Here is a 12,295-nt window from a genome sequence, read left to right as displayed (position 1 = left end):
CTCTCCCCTCCTGCATCTCAACCGCTCCTCACCTGGATCCAACTTTTTATACTGGTTATCTCCTTTCCTTCAGTGTAGATGAGGGTCTTGACCAGATAAGTCATCTATTTCCCTCCACAGATGCTGCTCAACATACTGAGATCCTCCAGCAGCTTTTGTTTCTACGTTATAAAATACAACTTTCCTTAAAAAGGGACTGACAGGGAGAGTTGGAGTTGATGGCCAAGGTATCTAGAAGCAGGGCAGTCCACGATAAACAAGTCTTTCAAAAAAGGCAGTGAATCCTTGGAATTCTTTACACTGTTTGAGAAACTGACATGTCAGGAAGGAGAAGAATCATTTCCTGACTCTACCCTAGTAATGCTGGAAGGTAATATCCTTATGAATGATGTCCTTTGCACAAGCAGTGAGAAACCCAACACTGTCCTGTGAAAGTAAGGCACATGCTTTTAGTTTGTTAAACAGGACATATACTATAAACAGCAGGGACCTCAGAGTGCTGACATATAGGGAGCACGGGTGCAAACTTATGGCTCCCCAAAAATGGCTGCACAGGTGGCATTCACTATGTTTGCCTTCATAGGCTAAATGGAATGTCATATTGCAGCTATACAAAACATTGGGCAGTCTACAAGTAGGAGAAAAGTGTACAATTCCAATCGCTACAATACTGTTTTAAATGGAGCATTTATTGTAAGGAGAGACTGGATAGACTCATTCAATTTTCAGTGGAATTTAGGATACTAAAGGATGACCTTATGGAGGTTTATAAAATTACCAGGGGCACAGAAAGGGTAGAGATTTCTTTCCTGAGATGGAAGACCAAAACTACAGGTAATTGGTTTGAAGCAAAGGGGAGAAATTTTAAGTCTGAGGATCAGACACAGAAGGTGGTGGATTTGGACAACACCTTGAATAGAAAAAGTGCAGGAATACATGCCAAAAGTAGCAAATAGGAGTAGTGTAGACAGCCATCACAGTCAGCATGGACAAATTTAGCTGAAGGGACCATTTCTGTGCTTTACAACAAAGAAATTTCTCAGTGTTATCATTTCAGAGGATCTATCCTAGGTTCAGCATGTAAGTTCTATAACATAAAAAGCACAGCAGCACCTCTACTTTCTTTTTTTTTAAATGCATTTTCTACAACACTACAGATAAGAAAAACCCCAAACCAAAATAAAAAAAATTAATACAGTGCAAAAATAAACATACAATACAAAAAAGATAATTGAAAAAGCACCCAAATTGAAGTCATGTAAAGTTAGTATCCTCCCCAAGCCCCACAACAAAAAAAAAACTCCAGACCAACCACAACACAATATAGAGAATATAAATCAGGACATTCAAACCCCCAAAACTGTAAATACACTTGAAAACAGAAAATAATAATGCCTACTACCAAAAAAAAGAGCTGAAAGTAAGGGACTGAAAAAAAAACCTTAATTAAGAGGAAGGTTATGAAAGTACTCAATAAAAGGTCCCCAGACCTTATGAAACTTTATATCCGAATTAAGAATTGAATAATGAATTTTTTTCAAGGCCTAAACTGGACATAATATCATTAAGCCATTGAGCATGCGTGGGCGGGGCAACATCTCTCCATCTAAGGAGGATTAAACGTCTAGCCAGGAGAGAAGCAAAAGATAATATTCAACACTTAGTCGAACTCAAACGTATATCTGTCTCACCCAAAAAACCAAACAGAGCAATTAAAGGGTTAGGTTCTAAGTGGTGATTCAGAATACAGGACAAAGTTATAAAAACATCTTACCAAAATTTCTCTAAGCTAGGACAGGACCAGTACATATGAATAAGAGAAGCCTCACCCCTTTTGCATTTATCACAAAGAGACCTCTACTTTCTTAGAAATTTGCTAAGATTCAGTATGTCATCTAAAACTTTCTTCTATAGATGTACGGTGGAAAGTACAATGACTGGTTGAATCACAGCCTGGTATGTAAACATCAGTGCCCTTGAGTGGAAAAGCCTACAAAAAGTAGTAGATACAGCCCAGTCCGTCATGGGTAAAACCCTCCCCACCACTGAGTGATGTTGCAGGAGAACCGCATGCCCCACCAACAACCCCCACCTTCAAGGTCGTGCTGTCTTCTCGCTGCTGCCATCAGGATCCGCACCATGTTCAGGAACAGCTATTACACCTCAACCATCAGGCTCTTGAAGCAAAGGGGATAACTTCACTCACTCCAAAACTGAACTGGTTTCCGCAACCTATGGACTCTTCATCTCATGTTCTCAATATTTATTGTTTACTTATTTTCTTTTTGTATTTATACAGTTTGTTGTCTTTTGCACATTGGTATTTTGTCTTGCTGTACATGTTTTTTTTCATATATTTTACTGTGTTTCTTTGCAGTTACTGTGGATTCATGCAAGAAAATGATTCTCATGTTTGTAAATGATGACATTTATGTACTTTGACATTAAATTTACTTTGAACCTTGATTATGACTTCTAGCATTATTGGTCCTCATCTATAATCCATAAACTTGAACTTTGTTTTGGTGAAATCTAAAAGTAGTTCAAAATAAATTTATTATCAAAGTACACAAGTCACCATATACAACCCTGAGACTCATTTTCTTGTGGGCAATCACAATAAATACAACAGAATCAATTAAATCCATTCCAACAGGATGGACAACAACCAATGTACAAAAAAACCCAACAAAATGTGCAAATCCATAAAGAATAAGCAAAAGATATTGAGAACATGGGATGAACAGTCCTTGAAAGTGAGTCCATAGGTTGTGGGAACATTTTAATGATGGGGCAAGTGAAGTTGAGTGAAGTCATCCCCTTTGTTTCAAAAGCCTATGGTTGAGGGGTTGTAACTATCCCTGAACCTGGTGATGTGAATGCTGAGATGGCAGCAGCAAGAGAGCATGGCTGGATGCTGGGGGTCCTTGATGATGGATGCTGCTTTCCTGAGACAGTGCTCCGTGTAGATGTGCTTAATGATGTGGACGGTGTTTACATGTGACAGACTGGGCTGTATTCATTACTTACTGTAGGCGTTTCCATGCAAGGCTGTGATGCAGTCAGTCAATATACACTCCACCACACATCTATAAAAGTCAGTCAAAGTTATAGGTGTACTGTTAAATCTTTGCAAATTCCTAAAGAATGCCATGCTTTCTTCATAATTGCACTTACATGCCAGGCCCAGGATAGATCCTCTGAATTGATGACACTGAGGAATTTAAAATTACTGACCTTCTTCACCTCTTGATTCCTCGATGAGGACTGGCTCTTGGACCACTGGTTTCCACCTTCTGAAATCAATAATCAGCTCACTGGGCTTGGTGACACTGAGTAAGAGGTCTTGCTGTGACACCACTCGACAGATTTTCAATCTCCCTCCTATATGCTGATTTGTCATCACCTTTGATTTAGACAATGATAATGGTATTGTCGGCAAACTTAAATATGGCATTGGAGATGTGCTTTGTCTCACAGTCATAGATATAAAGTGAGTAGAGAGGGGTTTAAGCACACAGCCTTGTATAAACAACACACACAAAATGCTGGTGGAACACAGCAGGCCAGGCAGCATCTATAAGGAGAAGCACTGTCGACGTTTCGGGCCGAGACCCTTTGTCAGGAAGGGTCTGTTGTTGGGTTTTGTGTGTGTTGTTTGAATTTCCAGCATCTGCAGATTTCCTCGTGTCAGCCTTGCATAATGTATCTATGCTGAGGGAGATTGTGGAGGAATTGTTGTTGCATATCCAGAGTCTGCAGGTAAGGGAATCAAGGATCCATTTGCACAAGGAGGTATTATGGCCTAGGATTTCAAGCTTATTGATTAGTTTTGAGGGGATGATAGTATGGAATGCCATCTATGGAATGAGTAGTATAACATTTTGACATTTGACAATTGGAAATCCACCTTTAAAAGCTTCAGTTTCAAATCAGACAGTGAAAAAACACAAAAATTATGACTGGAGATAAAACATTTACTGACTGATGACAACCTTTTTTTAAAAAGTCCTCAAAACAATTATTTTATAATTATCTGAAGAGTTCAATAAGAGGTATTCTAATATTTGAAAGACTTATATTGAACATAGCTAAAGAGCAGAGTTCTGGATTAGTTGAAATCACAGAATATTCATTTGCTCAAGAACCTACAAACGTGGGAGGAGGCATGGAAAATCTAACAAACTCATGCCCCTGATATTTATTCAGTGATTGTATTTCAGTGGATTGAACTGAGAGAATTCCACTCTCTAAAAGACTGCTATAGACACTACAAAAAAAGAATTACAGGTGCAAGAGAGAAAAAAACGAGTGCGAAACATACGTTCAAATAATCTGCCTGTATTGTTCAGATGCAAAAGCAAATAATCAGTTAGCTAGCACACTGCAAGGACCAAATAGCAGATTGCTTTTTTCAGGAGGGGGCAGGCATGTACAAAAACAAGCAAAGCACAATTCAACAATCTGTTAGGTCGGTGGTGGTGAGATACAGTAGGGTAATGTTGAGACAAAGAACAGAATTGGGAATTTTTGAATAAGCTGAACTAATCATTCAAAACAATTTTAAACAGGTCAAAACCAAGTTACTGACCACAATGCATCTGCAGATCCTTCTTCAACAAATGCCAGTTACTATCAGAATAAGATCTAAATAAAACAATAAGAAACTAAAGCAACATAAACCCAAGTATTATTTCAAAAGTAATTCAACATGCATTTCCTGATTTCCATGAAACCAAGATTGCCATGGTTGAAATAAAGTTGAAAATGTTTAGAAAGTTCATTGATTGGTTTTGTAATAGTTGCTGCTTACTCACTGGCAATTCTTTTGTATTTTTGCTGTTTAGGATTTGTTAATTTTGCCATGTAGTTGCATTATATTAAGATCATAGGACATGATTAAGAAAATAAGTAAAAATATGTTAGTCTCCTGCCAAAACATGGACTATATATTCCTTTCCTTTGATGCTGCCTGACTTCAGACAGAGTCAGGAATCAAAAAGTTCAGCATGGTGCAACTAGTGTCTTGAGCTACATATAATTCAATGCAAGGAGTATCATGCAAAAGAAAGATAACTCAGGGCATGAATCAACATCTGAAATTATGACATTGTAGCCATAAGTGAGATTTGGTTGGAGGAGAGGCAGGACTGGCAGCTCAGTATTCCAAGGGTCTGTTGTTTTAGATGTGACAGAACGGGAAGAATTAAAGGAGGGGGAAAAATGCAGATAATGGGTTGCCTTCATACAATGTTTTCAACGATTGCAGCATGCAAACCTTCATTTTTATTATAACATTCAAGATAATTGCTCATACCTTCAAATTCTTTGTAGAATCCAACTTGAAGTTGGCCTTTTCTGGCATCTTCAAGCCTGAATGCTTGAAATCGTACTAAGTACTGCTCATTTCTCGCCAACCATCAGTGACAAAAATCACTGCATTTTGAACACCAACAACATGTAACTGACACTAATTTAAAATGTTTGCTCCAAGCATGGTGTAGTGTCTACTCAACAAGTGCACAAACTGACTCTAGTTAGAAACTGCTTGGCAATGGTCTCCTGTCCCAATTAATCTACATAATGTCCTAACTAAATGAAGAGTATTTTTTAAGAATGGTCCCAAATAAGCAGCTGTCCCAATTAATTAGAATATACTGTATACCATCAGAAATCAATGTGGAAAACAATAGGCAGATTGCTTGAGGGTGAATCAAATATCAAATGCTTAACAGCTGAGTAATTTCTTCAGCTGTATTTTCAAAACTCAGGGTGATAATAGTTTGGTATACTCTACCATAAACACTTGCAGACCTTCTCCGAATCCAGGCACATTTCCTCTTTTATCCCTGATTGGTCCTCCCTTCACTCTCGTCATCCTCCTAGTCTTCACAAGGCCTCATTTCTCCTAGCTCTCTGAAGTTTCTTAAACTCCTTCCTGACTACCTTGTAACTCTCAAGATCCCTATGTAATTTTTTCTCAACTATGTTTCCTAAACCTTAACTATGCTTCCTTCCTCCTCTTGACTAAACGTTCCACCTTTCATCAAGCATGGTTCCTTCACCCTAACATCCTTTCCCTGCTTCAACATTTAAATCTCTTGCATCAAGGATTGGCAAAATGGGAAGTTGAAGTCACCCATGAGAACAACCCTTTTATTTTTGCACCTTTCCAAAATCTGCCTATTGATCTGCTCCTCAGTATTGCTGTTACTGTTGGGGGGGGTGGGGGGGCTATAAAATACTCCCAATAGAGTGATTACTCCTTTCTAGTTTCTGACTTACACAGAGACTCAGGTGACAATCCCTCCACGACATCCTCCCTTTCTGTAACTGTAACCTTTTAACTCCCTTGCTGTCTCTTTCGAAACACCTAAAATCCAAACATCCAGCAGCCACTCCTGCTCTTGTGACAGCCAAGCCTGCTTTGACCACAACTTTACAGTACCATGTACTGATCCACAGTTTAATCGAAGCTTAATGATGATCAACATTAGTGTTTTCTGAAATAATCTTCAAATCCTACATCACTATCCCTCCCTCAAACTTAGATCACAAATACTGTAGTAACTACAGCATACGAGATGATAAGCATAGAGTGGATAACTGGGCACAAATGACTAATACAAGGAAGCACAATTTTAAGGTGATTGGAGTACAGGGGGAATGAAGAGGGAAGTTCTTTACACAGAGAGTGGTGGGTATGAGGAATACCCTGCCAGCGGTGGTGGTAGACGCAGAGATGCATTAGAATCATTTAAGAAACTCTGACAGAGGCACACGGATGACAGAAAAAAAAGGGCAATCTAGGAGGATTGTTCTTCGAGTAGGTTAAAGAGTTGACACATAATGGGCCAAAAAATCCAGACTGAACTGTAATGTTCTTTGTTCTCCGTTATGACAACCTGTCAATACCATTTCTGATATGAAATAACTTTACAAAATTTGACCGACAAAAACTACTAGGCCAACATTCATGTTCACTAACAGCAAATTTACACAAAGGAAAATGTAGTGAAAGATTATTGCAAGATACACTAGAACTCAGTAAGCTCCTTATTTTCTAATAAAACCAACTTCATATGAGACATATGCCATAGGTTTATAATAGACCTTAACAAAACTATAGAATAAGCTTAGACATATTTTCTTCTTTAACCTAACAGTTTTACTTTCTTATTAATGCTGCCAATTTATTTGTTTTCACTTATGCAGCACCTCTTTCAGAAACAAAGACTGTGGTTACAACAAACATGCAAAAATGCACAGAACTTTCATGGCAGAACCTTAGAACTGGTATATGCAAGTACACAACAACACACACAAAATGCTGGTGGAATACAGCAGGCCACGCAGCATTTATAAGGAGAAGCACTGTTGACGTTTCGGGCTGAGCCCCTTCGTCAGGACACGGTGCTTCTCCTTATAGATGCTGCCTGACCTGCTGTGTTCCACCAGCATTTTGTGTGTGTTGTTGTTTGAATTTCCAGCATCTGCAGATTTCCTCGTGTTTGCTATGCAAGTACACATGTATTTCATAGCAAGTGAATTTTGATTTCCACACCACTCCCAAAGCACAGCTATTAACATCCACTGTTTGGAAACACTAAAATATTAACATACACTTTCAAACTATTATAACTCAAAATATCTACCTTAGAAGTAGAAATGCACACTTCACAATGCCAAGTCTCAGTGTCAAAAGAGTTAGTCAAACACATTGCTTGTGGGCCACTACACACACACTAGACTGGGCAAGTTTGAACCAGTTTAATGAAGATGCTATTTTTGTATGTGACAGAGTCTTTTTTTTTGCTAAATGCAAATTTCACTAAATCTGAATTTAAATTCCTCCAAATTAAGATCAGTAACCTGGGTTTCTAGATGCTTGTTTAATAACAATCATTCTACTATTATGCCACTAATAATGTTGAAGCAATAAAGCATTATATCTTTTTAAAAGCAAGATATTTGAAATAAAAATGTCTCTGTACATTTTTAGCCCCATTTCAAATAAGTCTAGATGAAGGGCCTGAATCTGAAACATCAATTGTCTATTTCCCTCCACTGCCTGAGTTTCTCTATCAACTTTTTTTTGCTGTGTGCCTGCGTCTAAGGTTGTAAATAATAGCAGGATATGAAGAGAAAAAGAAACAAGGAACAACAGTTCCCTAGATTATACAATTCTGTGAAAATTTTCAATTGTTACACATATGAACAGCTAAGGAGAGATAAATAAAGGACAAGTGATGTAAAATGAACAGATGGAGGTGGTGACTTAAATATTAAACAAAAGAGCTCGAAGGGTTTTAAGGATGCAGAGGAACTTACAAAAGACAGGATCTCTATTTGAAAAGTAAGGAGACATCCACTTAAAGATATGGCAACTTTATCCCAGTTAGTTATGAATCATTGAAACCCCTTTTCTTAAATGACAGTGGAAACAGTGCCTGAATTTTTTAAAGACAGATGCAGGGAAGTTCTTGGTATTCAAGAGAGCACAAGGTTACTGGGGAAGCGCAAATGTGGGGGTGGGAGTTAGAATCAGATCAGCCATGATCATATTAGGTGTCAATGCATGTTCAAAGGACCATGTGAACCTCTGATATTCATGATCCATATGTATAAAAATGTATTAATATTATACACTACATGCCAATTCTTAGCTGTAAAGACCAACCATATTCAAGCACTATATTCAGTAACTTAAAATCTAAAATTTAAGTCAAAGCCACCTATTTGGCAGGATTGTCAAAATACATAACCTTAGTGGAAGTATTTTCAGTATTATGTAGTTTTCAAACCTGTATTTCCTTTAAAAATTCTGTATTGTGCACACATCTGAAATGTCAACGGATAAACAATGCAACTCTATTCACAGCAGATGTAGCATTAAAGTTACACATGCTGTTAATGCATTTTCATAACACTGTTATATAGATAAAGTTTATTTGTGCTGGAGTCTCTCTACTGGTTCATTATAGGGCAATCCATTCAGTCCTCATCTCCAACAGCAGATGCTGGAATCTGAAGAGAGAAGGAAAATGCTCTTGAAATGGCAGATCCTTAATGAATACTTTGCTTCACTGAGCTTCACTCACTAATGAGTGGGACCTTGACATTCACGAGGACAATGCAAAATAGGCTGATATGCTAGAACATGCTGAAATTAAGAAAGAGGATGTGCTGGAACTTTTGTAAAACATTAGGACAAATAAGTCCACAGAGCCAAACAAAATACAGCCTAGGTTACTATGGGAAGAGACTGCTGTGCCTTTGGCAATGATCTTTGCCTCCTCATTGGCCACAGGAGTCTTACTTCAGTGGTGGGCAAATTACTGGAGAAATTCTTAGAGACAGGATTTACGAGCATTTGGACAGGCATAGTCTGATTATGGATAGTCATCATGACTTTGAGGGACACTTGGCTGTCTGGATTCAGAATTGCATGTCCATAAATGGCAATGGGTAGTTGTAGATGAAGTGTATTCTGCCTGGAGATCAGTGATCAGTGGTGTTCCACAGGAATCTGTTTTAAGACCCCTACCTGCTCCTTGTGGAAAGGTTGGTTAACAAGTTTTCAGATGACATGAAGGTTGGTGAAGTTGTGGCTAATGTAGAAAGCTGTGGTAGTTCCCAACAGGACATTGACAGGATGCATAGCTAGGCTGAGAAATGGCAGATGGAATTTAGTCCAAAAAAGTACGAAGTGATTCATTTTGAAAGGGTGAACTTGAAGGCAAAAAACAGAGTTAATGTAAGGATTCTTAGCAATGTGGAGGAACAGAGGGATCTTGGGGTCCACATCCATAGATTCTTCAAAGTTCCTGTGCAAGTTAATAGGGTTGTTAGGAAGGCCATATGGTGTTTTGGCCTTCATTAGCTAGTTGGGGATTGAGTTTAAGAGGTAATGTTGTAGCTTTATAAAACCCTGGTTAGACCACACTTGGAATATTGAGTTTGGTTCTGGTCATCTCATTATAGGAAGGTGCAGAAGCTTTGGAGAGGGTTCAGAGGAGATTTACCAAGATACTGTCTGGATTAAAGAGCATGTCTTATGAGGATAGGTTAAGCAAGCTAGATCTCTCTTTAGAGCAAAGGAGGATAAGAGATGACTTGATAAAGATGTCTAAAGTCCAGATCAGAGGCAGCATCTCCAACACCATCACCATCACACTGAGCACGGGGTGCCCCCAGGGCTGTGTGCTCAGTTCACTGCTGTTCACTCTGCTGACCCATGACTGTGCTGCAACACACAGCTCGAACCACATCAAGTTCGCCTACAGAAAGGAGGTGCACCGGCTAACAGACTGGTGCAAAGCTAACAACCTCTCTGACTGCGAACAAAAGAGATGGTTGTTGTCTTCAGGAGGGCACGGAGCCACCACTCCACGCTGAACACTGATGGCTCCTCGGTAGAGATCGTTAAGATCACCAAATTTCTTGGTGTTCACCTGGTAGAGAATCTCACCTGGTCCCTCAACATCAGCTCCATAGCAAAGAAAGCCCAGCAGTGTCTCTACTTTCTGTGAAGGATGAGGAAAGTCCATCTCCCACCCCCCCATCCTCATCACATTCTACAGGGGTTGTACTGAGAACATTCTGTGCAGCTGCATCACTGCCTGGTTTGGAAATTGCACCATCTTGGATCGCAAGACCCTGCAGCAGATAGTGGGGTCAGCTGAGAAGATCATCAGGGTCTCTCTTCCCGCCATTACAGACATTTACACTACATGCTGCATCCGCAAGGCAAACAGCATTATGAAGGACCCCACGCAACCCTCATACAAACTCTTCTCCCTCCTGCCATCTGGGAAAAGGCACTGGAGCATTCGGGCTGTCACGACCAGACTATGTAACAGTTTCTTCCCCCAAGCTATCAGACTCCTCAATACCTAGAGCCTGGACTGACACCAACTTACTGCCCTCTACTGTGCCTATTGTCTTGTTTATTATTAACTGCAATGCCTGCACTGTTTTGTGCACTTTATGCAGTCCTGGGTAGGTATGTAGTCTAGTGTAGTTTTTTTTTGTGTTGTTTTCATCTAGTTCAGTGTAGTTTTTGTACTGTTTCATGTAGCACCATGGTCCTGAAAAGTGTTGTCTCGTTTTTACTGTGTACTGTACCAGCAGTTATGGTCGAAATGACAATAAAAAGTGACTTGACTTGATAAGAGGCATAGTTCAAGTGGATAGTCAGAAACCTTTTTCTCAGAACGGAAATGGCTAATTCAAGGGGTCATAATTTTAAAGGCGTTTGAAGGAAACTATATGGTGGATGTCAGTGTTAAGTTCTTAAAAAGAACTGTGGATGCACAGAATGTCCTTCCAGGGGTGATGGCAAAGACAGATACATTAGGAGCAATTAAAAAACTTTTAGATAGGTACATGGATGATAGAAAAATGGAGGATTATAAAGGAGGGAAAGGTTAAATTGACCTGACAGTAGGGTAAAAGGTCAACATATTATCTTGGGCTGAAGGGCCTACACTGGGCTGTAATGTTTTACAGTATGTTCGTTTTTTGGCAGTCCTCATTCTGCAGAAGTTCAAATTATTTACTTTAAATATTTATCCATTTCCCCTTGAAAGGCACAATTGAATTTACATTCACTACACTTCAAGGCAGTGTCTCCATTTGACACTTGCTGTGGAAAGGTCTTTTTGCCGAGTACTTCAAATCTTGTACTCTTTCGTCTTTTCCTAGAAATGGGACCAGCTGCTCCATTTGTCCTGAACCTTGATTTTGCAATTGTAAGAAGCACAAGTACACAATGATAATTAAGGTTCATTTAGTCCTGATATTACTTTGCTCAAACCAATATGTGTTTGTTAAGGAATAGTAAACAAGTAATCCACCGTAGAGATTTCTGCCACATTACATCCTGAATTCAAGACAATATTCAGAAAGAATAAAACAAAGGATGGAAAATAAGACAATTTTTTGAGTTCTTGGAAAATGCTGCATGACTAAGTTTAGTAAAGCATGAACAGTCTGTTTAAAACCTATTATGATTACTATCATTTGCAAAAAGGATAATAAATTAGAGGGAGGGAGAGTGAAAGCAGGTGTGATCACATTCAAAAGAGCAGAAGTGAAAGTGAACAAAAAAGGGATCAGATGAAAATAATTAGCTATGAAAATAATATTTTATTCCCATTACTATTGTCTAATTTATAGTCATTTTTATATTTTTACATTGTACTGCTGCTGCAGAACAACAAATTTTACGTCATACAAGTCAGTGATAATAAACCCAGTGAATTTAAATCTGTGGGCTTATGAGAAGCTATGT

General features: G+C 38.9%; 1 protein-coding gene across 3 annotated transcripts in view; it reads right to left on the bottom strand.

Moving 5' to 3' along the window:
- rnf111 (ring finger protein 111) overlaps window positions 1-12,295 on the bottom strand; it is a 144,613-nt gene that overhangs the window by 127,764 nt on the left and 4,554 nt on the right. The gene's annotated exons all lie outside the window — the stretch shown is intronic.

This window comes from Hemitrygon akajei, chromosome 30, assembly GCF_048418815.1.
Source record: "Hemitrygon akajei chromosome 30, sHemAka1.3, whole genome shotgun sequence".
In the NCBI taxonomy this organism is placed as follows: Eukaryota; Metazoa; Chordata; class Chondrichthyes; order Myliobatiformes; family Dasyatidae; genus Hemitrygon; species Hemitrygon akajei.
The sequence above is the reverse complement of the archived record's forward strand: the minus strand, read 5'-3'. Positions and strand labels throughout refer to the sequence as shown.